Source organism: Mustela nigripes, chromosome 18 (genome assembly GCF_022355385.1).
Source record: "Mustela nigripes isolate SB6536 chromosome 18, MUSNIG.SB6536, whole genome shotgun sequence".
NCBI classification, from domain to species: domain Eukaryota; kingdom Metazoa; phylum Chordata; class Mammalia; order Carnivora; family Mustelidae; genus Mustela; species Mustela nigripes.
In genome coordinates, this window is record NC_081574.1 from 29,984,354 (window position 1) to 29,996,579 (window position 12,226).

The window sequence follows — 12,226 nt, forward strand, 5'->3', positions numbered from 1 at the left end:
TTTTAAAAAAATTGGAGATAGAGAAAAAGAGACTGAGTATGTGCCTGGGTGGGGATGGGACAGAGGGAGAGGGAAAGAGAGAATCTTAAGCAGGCTGCAGCAGGCTCCATGCTCAGTGTGGGGCTGATGCAGGACTCAATCTCATGGCAGTCTCACAACCCTGAGATCATGACCTGTGCCAAAATCAAGATTCAGAGGCTTAACCTACTGAGACACTTAGCCTCCTCTCTTTTTACCTATTTTTAATTGAGCTCTGAGGTTTGCTGTTTCAGATGTTCCCTTTATGCTACCAAAATGCTGGGAAATTTAAGAATTTAAGTTAGCACGCTTTTTTTTTTTTTAAGGATTTTTTTTTTTTTTTTTTTTTTAAAGAGCAGTTTTAGGTTTATAGCAAAATTAAGAAGGTGGTACAGAGATTTTCCATATAACTTCTTGCCCTCACACAAGGGCAGTCTGCCCCATTATCACATCACAGACCAGAGTGGTACATTTGCTACATTTGATGAACCTGCATTGACACATTTTAGCCATCCAAAGCCCATAGTTTACCTTAGGGCTTATTCTTGGTGTTGTAAATTTCATGAGTTTGGGCAAATGAATAATAACATGTATGCATCATTATAATATCATACAAAGAAATGTGATGCCCTAAAAATCCTCTGTGCTCTACCTATTCATCTCTTCCCTCATCCTCAACCCTGGTATCCACTGATCTTACTGTCTCTATAGCTTTGCCATTTCCAGAATGTGATAGAGCTGGATCCATACAGTATATAGCTTTTCCAGATTGGCTTCTTCCACTTAGCGATATGCATTTTTTTAATTATAATTTTTTAATTTTTTAAAAACATGTAATGTGTTATTAGCCCCAGGGGTGCAGGTCTGTGAATTGCCAGGTTTACACACTTCACAGCACTCACCATAGCACATACCCTCCCCAATGTCCATAACCCCACCACCCTCTCCCTACCCCCTCCTCCTGGCAACCCTTTGTTTTGTGAGATTAAGAGTCTCTTTATGATTTGTCTCCCTCTGGATCTCATCTTGTTTCACTTATTCTTTTTCTACTCTTCAAACCCCCTACATTGCCTCTTAACTTCTTACTTTCAGGGAGATCATATGATAATTGTTTTTCTCTGGTTGACTTATTTTGCTGAGCATAATACCCTCTAGATCCATGTTGTCGCAAATGGCAAGATTTCATTTCTTTAATGGCTGCATAGTATTCCATTGTATATATATATATACCACTTCTTTTTCCATTCATCTGTTGATGAACATCTAGGTTCTTTCCATAATTTCATTATGGTGGACGCTGCTGCTATAAACATTTGGGTGCATATGCCCCTTCGGAACACTACATTTGTATCTTTAGGGTAAATACTCAGTAGTGCAATTGCTGGGTTGTAGGGTAGCTCTATTTTCAGCTTTTTGAGGAACCTCCATGCTGTTTTCCTGAGTGGTTGCACCAGCTTGCATTCCCACCAACAATGTAGGAGGGTTCCGCTTTCTCTGCATCCTCACTTGCATCTGTCATTTCCTGGCTTGTTAATTTTAGCCGTTCTGACTGATGTGAGGTAGTATCTCATTGTGGTTGATTTGTATTTCCCTGATGCCGAGTGATGTGGAGCACTTTTTCATGTGTCTGCTGGCCATCTGGATGTCTTCATTGTAGAAATGTCTGTTCATGTCTTCTGCCCATTTCTTGGTTGGATTATTTGTTCTTTGGGTGTTGAGTTTGGTAAGTTCTTTATAGATTTTGGACACTAGCCTTTTATCTGATATGTCATTTGTGAATACCTTCTCCCATTCTGTTAGTTGTCTTTTGGTTTTGTTGATTGCTTCCTTTGCTGTTCAAAAGCTTTTGATCTTGATGAAGTCCCAATAGTTCATTTTTGCCCCTGATTCTCTTGACTTTGGCGATGTTCCTAGGAAGTTGTTGCTATGGCTGAGGTTGAAGAGGTTGCTGCCTGTGTTCTCCTCAAGGATTTTGATGGATTCCTTTCTCACATTGAGGTCCTTCATCCATTTTGAGCCTATTTTCATGTGTGGCATAAGGAAATGGTCTGGTTTCATTTTTCTGCATATGGCTGTCCAATTTTCCCAACACCATTTGTTGAAGAGACTGTCTTTTTCTACTGGACATCTTTCCTGCTTTGTCAAAGATTAGTTGACCATAGAGTTGGGGGTCTATTTCTGGGCTTTCTATTCTGTTCCATTGATCTATGTGTTTGTTTTTGTGCCAGTACCATGCTTCCTTGATGATGACAGCTTTGTAATAGAGCTTGAGGTCTGGTATTGTGATGCCACCAATTTTGGCTTTCTTTTTCAATATTCCTCTGGCTATTTGAGGTCTTTTCTGGTTCCATATAAATTTTAGGGTTATTTGTTCCATTTCTTTGAAAAAAATGGATGGTATTTCAAATTGGGATTGTATTAAACAGGTAGATTGCTTTAGGTAGCATAGACATTTTCATAATATTTGTTCTTCCAATCCATGGGTATGGAACATTTTTCCATTTCTTTGTGTCTTCCTCAATTTCTTTCATGAGTACTTTATAGTTTTCTGAGTACAGATTCTTTGCCTCTTTGGTTAGGTTTATTCCTAGGTATCTTATGGTTTTAGGTGCAATTGTAAATGGGATTGACTCCTTAATTTCTCTTTCTTCTGTCCTGTTGTTGGTGTAAAGAAATGCAACTGATTTCTGTGCATTGATTTTATTAGTGATACACATTTAAAGTTCTTCCATTTTCATGGCTTTTTTTTAAAGCTCATATCTTTTTAGTGCTGATTAATATTTTTATCGTCTGGATATACCTACAGTTTTTTTTTAAAAAAAGATTTTATTTATTTATTTGACAGAGAGAGATCACAGCAGACAGAGAGGCAGGCAGAGAGAGAGAGAGTGGGAAGCAGGCTCCCTGCTGAGCAGAGAGCCCGACGCAGGACTCGATCCCAGGACCCTGAGATCATGACCTGAGCCAAAGGCAGTGGCTTAACCCACTGAGCCACCCAGGTGCCCCTATACCTGCAGTTTTAAATTTATTCACCTACTGAAGGACCTCTTGGTTGTGTCCAAGTTTTGTCAGTTATAAATAAAGCTGAACAAACTACTTTCTGATAGTGAATTTGATCTGACAAAGCCAGTTGAAAAATCTTCTGGGGATGATACAGAGCATCTGCGATGGGCCCTTGAGAATTATACTTCTTATTTGATAAAGTATCTGTTGGGTGGACTGAAATATTTACTTTCATCAAATATGGGTCCTTTGCTGTTCATAGCGAGAACTGGAAAAACACTGATGAATTCTTACTCTCTTTCATTTAAGATTTTTAATGTTACCAGAGACTTATGTCATTCTGACCGCAGCCCATCTGGTTGCAGTTTTTTAAGAAGATAGCTGCTCTTTACCTTTCTATGCTTGCTTATCCCTGATGATACATAAGAAAGCACTGCTGATCATTATATGTGGATTCTTGTGCTTTCCAGATGTAGGGGGAGAATTATTTGTGGCCCTTGCCCTGTAGTTAAGAAGTAGTTCTTTTGTGGGGGACCATTGTCTTTTATCCACATCCTGTGCTAAATTCCTAAACTGTTATAATACTTTAAATACCATCATCTAATTAGTATTCATATTTTGAGGGTTTGCTGAAAGATATTAAATAGATCAGTACATCTGTTTTATGCTGAGTGAAGTCCTGTGTCTTACTTTTTTCTACCAGGGAATTTTCTTTTCAAATGATACCAGCTCCCACTAAGAGATCCAGTCTTCTAGTTTTACTTTTCTACTTTCCTCCCTCCCTCCCTCCCTTTCTCTCTCTTCCTTTCTTCCCTCCCCCTTCCCTTCTTTCCTCCCTTCCTTCCCTTCTTCTTTTCTTCCTTTTTAAATTATTTCCTAATGTTTTTTAAATTCCTTTAGACCATAGCCCATACCCTCCCCAATGTCCATCACCCAGCCATCCCAGCCCTCTTCCCCTCTAGCAACTCAGTTTGTTTCCCGAGATTAAGAGACTCTTATGGTCTGTCTTGCTCTCTGGTTTCATCGTGTTTCATTTTGCCCTCCTTTCCCTTATGATCCTCTGTCTTGTTTCTCAAGTTCCCCATATCAGCGAGATCATATGATAATTGTCTTTCTATGACTTATTTCTCTTAGCATAATACCCTCTAGCTCCATCCACATCATTGCAAATGGCAAGATTTAGGTGTTTTTTTGATGGCTACATAATATTCCACTGTATATATATATACCACATTTTCTTTATCCATTGTTTTGTTGATGGACATCTCGATTCTTTCCATAGTTTGGCTATTGTGGATATTGCTGCTATAAACATTCAGGTGCATGTCTGCCTTTGGGTCACTTAATTTGTATCTTTAGGGTAAACACTCATTAGTGCAATTGCTGGGTCATAGGATAACTCTATTTTCAACTTTTTGAGGAACCTCCATACTGTTTCCCAGAGTGGCTGCACCAGTTGGCATTCCCACCTGCAGTGTAGGAGGGTCCCCTTTCTCTACATCCTCGCCAACATCTGTCATTTCCTGACTGGTTAATTTTAGCCATTCTGACTGGTGTGAGGTGATATCTCTTTGTGGTTTTGATTTGCGTTTCCCTGATGCCTAGTGATATGGAACACTTTTTCATGTGTCTGTTGGCCATCTGGATGTCTTCTTTGCAGAAATGTCTGTTCATGTCTTCTCTCCATTTCTTGGTTGGATTATCTGTTCTTTAGGTGTTGATTTTGAGAAGTTCTTTATGGATTTTGGATACTAGCCCTTGATCTGATATGTAGTTTGCAAATATCTTCTCCCATTCTGTCAGTTGTCTTTTGGTTTTGTTGATTGCTTCCTTTGCTGTTCAAAGCTTTTGATCTTGATGAAGTCCCAATAGTTTATTTTTGCCATTGCTTTCCTTGCCTTTGGTGATGTTTCTAGGAAGAAGTTGCTGCAGTTAAGGTTGAAGAGGTTGCTGTCTGTGTACTCCTCAAGGATTTTGATGGATTCTTGTCTCCCATTGAGGTCTTTTATCCATTTGGAGTCTATTTTTATGTATGGTATAAAAAAATGGTCCAGATTCATTTTTCTGCATGTGGCTGTCCAATTTTCCCAACCATTTGTTGAAGAGACTTTTTTTCTACTGGACATTCTTTCCTGCTTTGTCAAAGATTAGTTGACCATAGAGTAGAGGGTCTATTTCTGGGCTCTCTATTCTGCTCCACTGAACTATGTGTCTGTTTTTGTGTCAGTACCATACTATCTTGATGATGACAGCTTTGTAATAGAACTTGAACTCTGGTATTGTGATGCCACCAACTTTGGCTTTCTTTTTCAACATTCCTCTGGCTATTGGGTTTTTTTTTGTTGTTGTTCCATATAAATTTTAGGGTTATTTGTTCCATTTCTTTGAAAAATATGGATGGTATTTTGATAGGGATTGCATGAAATGTGTAGATTGCTTTAGGTAGCATAGACATTTTCATAATATTTGTTCTTCCAACCCATGGGCATGGAACATTTTCCCATTTTTTTGTGTCTTCCTCAATTTCTTTCATGAGTACTCTAGTTTTCTGGGTATAGATTCTTTGCCTCTCTGGTTAGGTTTATTCCTAGGTATCTTAAGGTTTTGGGTGCAATTGTAAATGCAATTGACTCCTTAATTTCTTTTCTGTGTTGTTATTGGTGTAAAGAAATGCAACTGATTTCTGTGCATTGATTTTATATCCTGAGACTTTACTGAATTCCTGTATGAGTTGTAGCAGTTTGGAGTGGAGTCTTTTGGGTTTTCCACAGAAAGTATCATATCATCTACAAAGAGTGAGAGTTTGACTTCTTCTTTGCTGATTCGGATGCCTTTTATTTCTTTTTGTTGTCTAATTGCGGAGGCTAGGGATTCTAGTACTATCTTGGATAGCTGTGGTGATCAATACAGCCCTGCCATGTTCCTGACCTTAGGGGAAAAGCTCTCAGTTTCCTAGATGGCTTTGCTGATATTAAGGTATATATCCTCTATCCCTACACTTTGAAGAGTTTGGATCAAGAAAGGATGCTATACTTAGTCAAATGCTTTTTTAAAGCATCATTTAAGGGCGCCTGGGTGGCTCAGTGGGTTAAGCCGCTGCCTTCGGCTCAGGTCATGATCTCAGGGTCCTGGGATCGAGTCCCGCATCGGGCTCTCTGCTCAGCAGGGAGCCTGCTTCCTCCTCTCTCTCTCTCTGCCTGCCTCTCTGCCCTACTTGTAATCTCTCTGTCAAATAAATAAATAAAAAATCTTTAAAAAAAAATAAAGCATCATTTAAGAATATCATATGGTTCTTGTTCTTTCTTTTATTAATGTATTTTATCACATTATTTGCAGATGTTGAACCAACCTTGTAGCCTAGGAATAAATCCCACTTGGTTGTAGTGAATAATCCACTTAATGGACCGTTGGATCCTGTTGGCTAGTATTTTGGTGGGAATTTTTGCATCTGTGTTCATCAAGGGTATTGGTCTGTAATTCTCCTTTTTGATGGGGTCTTTGTCTGGTTTTGGGATCAAGGTGATGCTGGCCTCATAAAATGAGTTTGGAAGTTTTCCTTCCATTTCAGTTTTTTAGAAGAGTTTCAGGATAACAGGTATTAATTCTTCTTTAAATGTTAGGTAGAATTCCCTTGGGAAGCCATCTGGCCCCGGGCTCTTGTTTTTTGGGAGATTTTTGATGACTGCTTCAATCTCCTTACTGGTTATTGGTGTGTTCAGGTTTTCTATTTCTTCCTGGTTCAGTTTTGGTAGTTTATATGTCTCTAGGAATGCCTCCATTTCTTCTAGATTGTTGAATTTGCTGGTGTAGAGTTGGTGTTAGAATACATTCTTATAATTGTTTGTATTTCTTTTGTGTTAGTTGTGATCTCTCCTCTTTCATTCATGATTTTATTTTATTTTATTTTTTTAAGATTATTTATTTATTTATTTGACAGAGAGAGAGATCCCAAGTAGGCTCTCTGCTGAGCAGAGAGCCCGATGCGGGACTGGATCCCAGGACCCTGAAATCATGACCTGAGCCAAAGGCAGCGGCTTAACCCACTGAGCCACCCAGGTGCCCACATTCATGATTTTATTAACTTGGGTCCTTTCTCTTTTCTTTTTGTTAAGTTTGGTAAGTTCTTTGAAAGAATTAATAAGTCAGTCTTATTAATTCCTTCAGAAAACCAGCTGCTAGTTTTGTTGATTTGTTCTACTGTTCTTTTGGTTCCTGTTTCATTGATTTCTGCTCTGATCTTTATTATTGCTCTTTTCCTGCTGGGTTTAGGCTTTGTTTGGTGTTCTTTCTCCAGCTCTTTTAGGTGTAGGGTTAGGTTGTTTTCTTGACACCTCGTTTCTTGAGAAGAGCTTATATTGATATGTACTTTCCTCTCAGGACTGCCTTTGCTGTGTCCCAAAGATTTTGAACAGTTGTGTTTTCATTTTCATATGTTTCATGAATTTTTAAAATTCTTCTTTAATTTTCTGGTTGACCCTTTCTTTCTTTAGTAGGATGTTCTTTAGCATTGATGTATTTGAGTTCTTTCTGATCTTTCCATTTCAGTGAGGGGGTTTTAAAGTCTCCTGCTATTATTGTATTAGTGTTGATGTCTTTCTTTGATTTTGTTATTAGTTGGTTTATATAGTTGGCTGCTCCCTTGTTAGGGGCATAGATATTTAAAATTTGTAGATCTTCTTGTTGGACAGACCCTTTAAGTATGGTATAGTGTCCTTCCTCATCTCTTTTTATAGTCTTTGGCTTAAAAATCTAATTTGTTTGATGTAAGGATTGTCACCCCAGCTTTCTTTTGAGTTCCATTAGCATGGTCAATGCTTTTCCTCCCTCTCCCTTTAAATCTGGACATGTCTTTGGGTCTAAAATGAATTTCTTGCAGACTGTATTTTGATGAGTCTTGATTTTTTTTTTTTTATCCATTCTGATACCCTGTGTCTTTTGGTTTTGGGCAATTAGCCCATTTACATTCAGGGTAACTATTGAAAGATAATGGATTAGTGTCATTGCATTGTCTGTAATGTGACTGTTACTGTATATGTCTCAGTTCCTTTCTGGTCTGTTACTGTTAGGCTCTCTCTTTGCTTAGAAGACCCTTTTCAATATTTCCTATAGGGGTGGTTTGGTGTTTGCCAATTCTTTTAGTTTTTGTTTATCCTGTAAGCCTTTTATCTCTCCTTCTATTTTCAATGACAGCCTAGCTAGATATAATATTCTTGGCTGCATATTTTTGTCATTCAGTGATCTGAATATAACATGCCAGTCCTTTTTGGCCTTCCAGGTGCCTGTGGTTAGGTCTGCTTTGAATCTAATTTTTCTACCATTTAGGTTACAGACCTCTTGTCCCAAGCTGCTTTCAGGATTTTCTCTTTGTCTCTGAGACTTGTAAGTTTTACTATTAGATGACAGAGTGTTGTACTATTTTTATGTATTTTTTTTTTTTTTTATTTATTTTGAGGGTCTTCTTTCTGCCTCCTGGATTTTGATGCTTGTTTCCTTCCCCAAATTAGGTTATTTTTTTGCTATGATTTGCTCCAGTATCCCTTCTGCCCTACTTTCTCTCTCTTCTTCTTTTGTGACCCCAATTATTTTAATATTGTTTCATCTTATGGTATCATTTATCTCTCAATTTCTCCCCTCATGGCCCAGTAGTTGTTTGTCTCTCTTTTGTTCAGCTTCTTTATTCTCTATCATTTGGTCTTCTATATCACTATTTCTCTCTTCTGCCTCATTTTTCCTAGTATTAAGAGCCTCCATTTTTTATTGTACCTCATTAATAGCTTTTTAAATTTCAACTTGGTTATGTTTTAGTTCTTTTATTTCTCCAGAAAGGGACTTTGTTTCTCCAGAAAGGGATTCTCTAGTATATTCTATGCTTTTTTCAAACCCAGCTAGCATTTTATAATCATGATTCTGAACTTTAGTTCTGACATCTTACTAATATCCATATTGATTCGGTCCCTAGCCATTGGTACTGCCTCTTGTTTTTTTTTTTTTTTTCTTTTTTGAGGTGTTTTTCTGCCTTGTCATTCTGTCCAGAGAAGAATAAATGAATGAGAGAACAAAATGCTAAAAGGGTAAAAATGACCCCAGAAAAATATATACTAACTGAATCAGAAGAGACCATATATATGTATATGTGTGTGTGTATGTGTGTGTGTGTGTGTGTGTGTGTGTGTATATATATATATATATATATATACACATACATACATATATATATATATATATGGAGAGAGAGAGAGAAAGGCTGCTGAATAGAATAAACCACATATTTTATTTTGGGTTTATTTTGTGTGTTAGAAGAAACTGCCTCCCAGAATTTTAAAGAAAGAAAAACTTAAATATATGTAAAAATAAGGGTAAACATGATGAACGGATGGATTATGACTGTAAAGTTGAAAATTAAAAAATATTTTACAAAAAGAATTGATAAGAAGGTGGTTGAAAAATGAAAAAAGGAAATAAAAAAAGTGAGACAATGTAAGCAGGTTTGAGACTAGAACAAAGCCATATGCTCAATTTAGGGTACATTTTGGTCCATTACTATAAACTGTTTCCCAAAATTTTAAAGAAAGAAAAACTTATATGTATACAACAAATAAGGTTCAATACAACGAAAAGGTAGAGGATGACTATGATAATGAAAATTTAAAAAGATTAAAAAAATTTTTATTTTATTGATAAATAATTTTATTTATTTGATATAAATATATTTATTTATTTGATATTTGATTTTATTTTATTGATAAAATAAAATTGTTAGAATAGGTTAAAATAGGAAAGAGGAAATTTTCAAAAACAAGAGAAAAAGAAAAATGGAAATTAAAAAATTTTAACTTTGAACTTTGAATTCATGGGAGAAAACCCATGAATTCTATGTGCTATATTTCCCCTAGCCCTGGTGTTTTGCAGTTCTCATTGATCAGTAAACTTTGTCTTGGCTGGATGTTCTTGCTGATCTTCTTGAGGAGGGGCCTGTTGTAGTGATTCTCAAGTGTCTTTGCCTGAGGTGGAATTGTACTGCCCTTACCAGGGGCCAGGCTAAGTAATCTGCTTGGGTTTGCTCTTGGGAGCTTTTGTTCCCTGAACTTTGGTGGATGAGAATGATGATGGTGGCTTCTCAATCTCTGATCCGAAGGAGCCCAGAGCTTGGGGCCCCCCTCTTCAGTAAGCCCTCAGAAAAAAAGCAGTCAATCACTCCTGTCTCCCTGGTCTCCAGCTGCGCTCCGTGCTCACCTGGCCTGGGATAGAGCGTTTCTATCTCTGGTGCACAGCCCCATTTGGAGTCTCCAAACCCCCAGATTCTTGCAGCGTACTCTCATGCTGCTCCTCCCTGTGGAGCAAGGTGGGGGGTCTTCCTGAATCTGATGTTTGTAGGATCCTTTCTTAAAGGGCAATGATCTGACTGTATTGGTAAGTATAGATATAGGTGTAAGTATAAGGTGACCCTGAGCTGGGAGCCTACTCTTTGGCTTTATCTCTGCAGCCAGCTTCCCTGCTCCAAAACCTGAGAGCTCTGCCACACTCAGGCACCCCTGGTCTTTTTGTGAGCCTTGAGTCCTGAGACCACACTGTCCTAGCAAGGGCTCCACCCCCCACTTAGCCTCTGGAGTGATGTCCCTCAGTAGAGCAGACTTTTAAAAGTTACAATTTTGTGCTCTGCTGCTCTACCGCTTGCTGGGATCCCATCTCGCTGTGGTCTGTCTTCCCGTCTATTGCCTCGGATTCACTTCTATGCACATCCTACCTTCCAGAAAGTGGTCGCTTTTCTGTTCCTAGAATTGCTGCTCTTCTCTTCAATCTCCTGTTGAGTTTATAGGTGTTCAGAATGGCTTGGTAATGCTCTAGCTGGTCTCCCGGGACCTACCAAAATTTAGGTCTTCTGCTCCTCTGCCATCTTGCCTGTTGACCTATCCTCTTTTTTTTCCTTTAAGTTTTGCATCACATGTTTCCTTTAGATAGTATCTTTCTGTATTTGGAGTCTTTCATTATTGCAACTGATTTTCATATAGGAGAAGTGACAAGAGAATGATAGAAATGTTGTGAAATAAGAAATTAAGTAAACCTCTTATGACTTTTCTTCTTAACCATCATTTTACCTCGGTGTCTTGGATACAGAAGGTGTCAGTCAGGGCGGGGGCAAGGGTATATGGGGAATTCGGCACAGATAATATCAATGCAACCACAATACATCTTCCCATTAGATTCTGAACACCACCTGAAGATAATTTGGAAGGTGTAGCAGCAGAAAATTAAACGCTGTAAATGCTGTCTGGCAAATTAAAAGACATAATTGATTATATTAGCTTATTTAAGTGCTTCTAATTGCCAGGGATAGGGTTTGTTTGGTGTAGCTTTTCAACTTGCCAAGTAAAGTTTACACTGTCAACAAGCAAGTAATAGAAGTTGCCAAATGGCTCTTTCAAAAATTTCAACTCTCAGGTGCTTAATTTTTTGTGATCCTTTGTTTTTCATGCCAGAGTCTCTTCTGTTGTCTATGTTAAGTGGGGAAAGAATACAGTTGTCCTTTTGGACTTGGGAGGGGCCCCCAATGCCCACCTGCTCTTCCATCCTGCAGCCAGCAGCTCTAAACTCGTGTCCTGGCAAAGAGATTGGATTGCTTTTTTGAGTGACTGGTTGTGACAGTCACATCTCATCCTCAGAGTTTCCTGGAACTGGTTTTTCCGTCAGCAGGGATGGATACAATTTTCCCTCTTCCAAGCAAGGATGGCAGGTGCTCTGAGTCCCAGAGAAGTCGCCGGACTTGCGTCAGCACCAGAGTGCTCTGGGTCTGGAACATTCTAGCAGCATGAGTGGCAGGCATCTTTGGCAGTGCATTATTCTCTAGGACAGTTGGGCTAGGCATTGGGAAAGCACCCCAATTATTCCTACGTATTCCCCTCAAGTTCTTAATTGTGCACACTGATTACCTGGAGCTATTAGGGATGAGTGAACAGAGTTCACAGATGCCTTCACCTCATGGACATTGCATTTGTTTTCTGAATATCGAGTCTCTGTATTAATGAATCAGTACATATTTATTGTGCACTTTCTAATGCATACACCACCCTTCTAGATGCTCTGGGGATAGCGAGGAGAGTATAAAGTCAAAGTTGTCCTCCTCAAGGAGTTTACAATATGTTGGGGAGAACAGTACATGTTTACCTTAAAATAGCAACAACATAAGTCAGTTATTTGTGTCATCTGA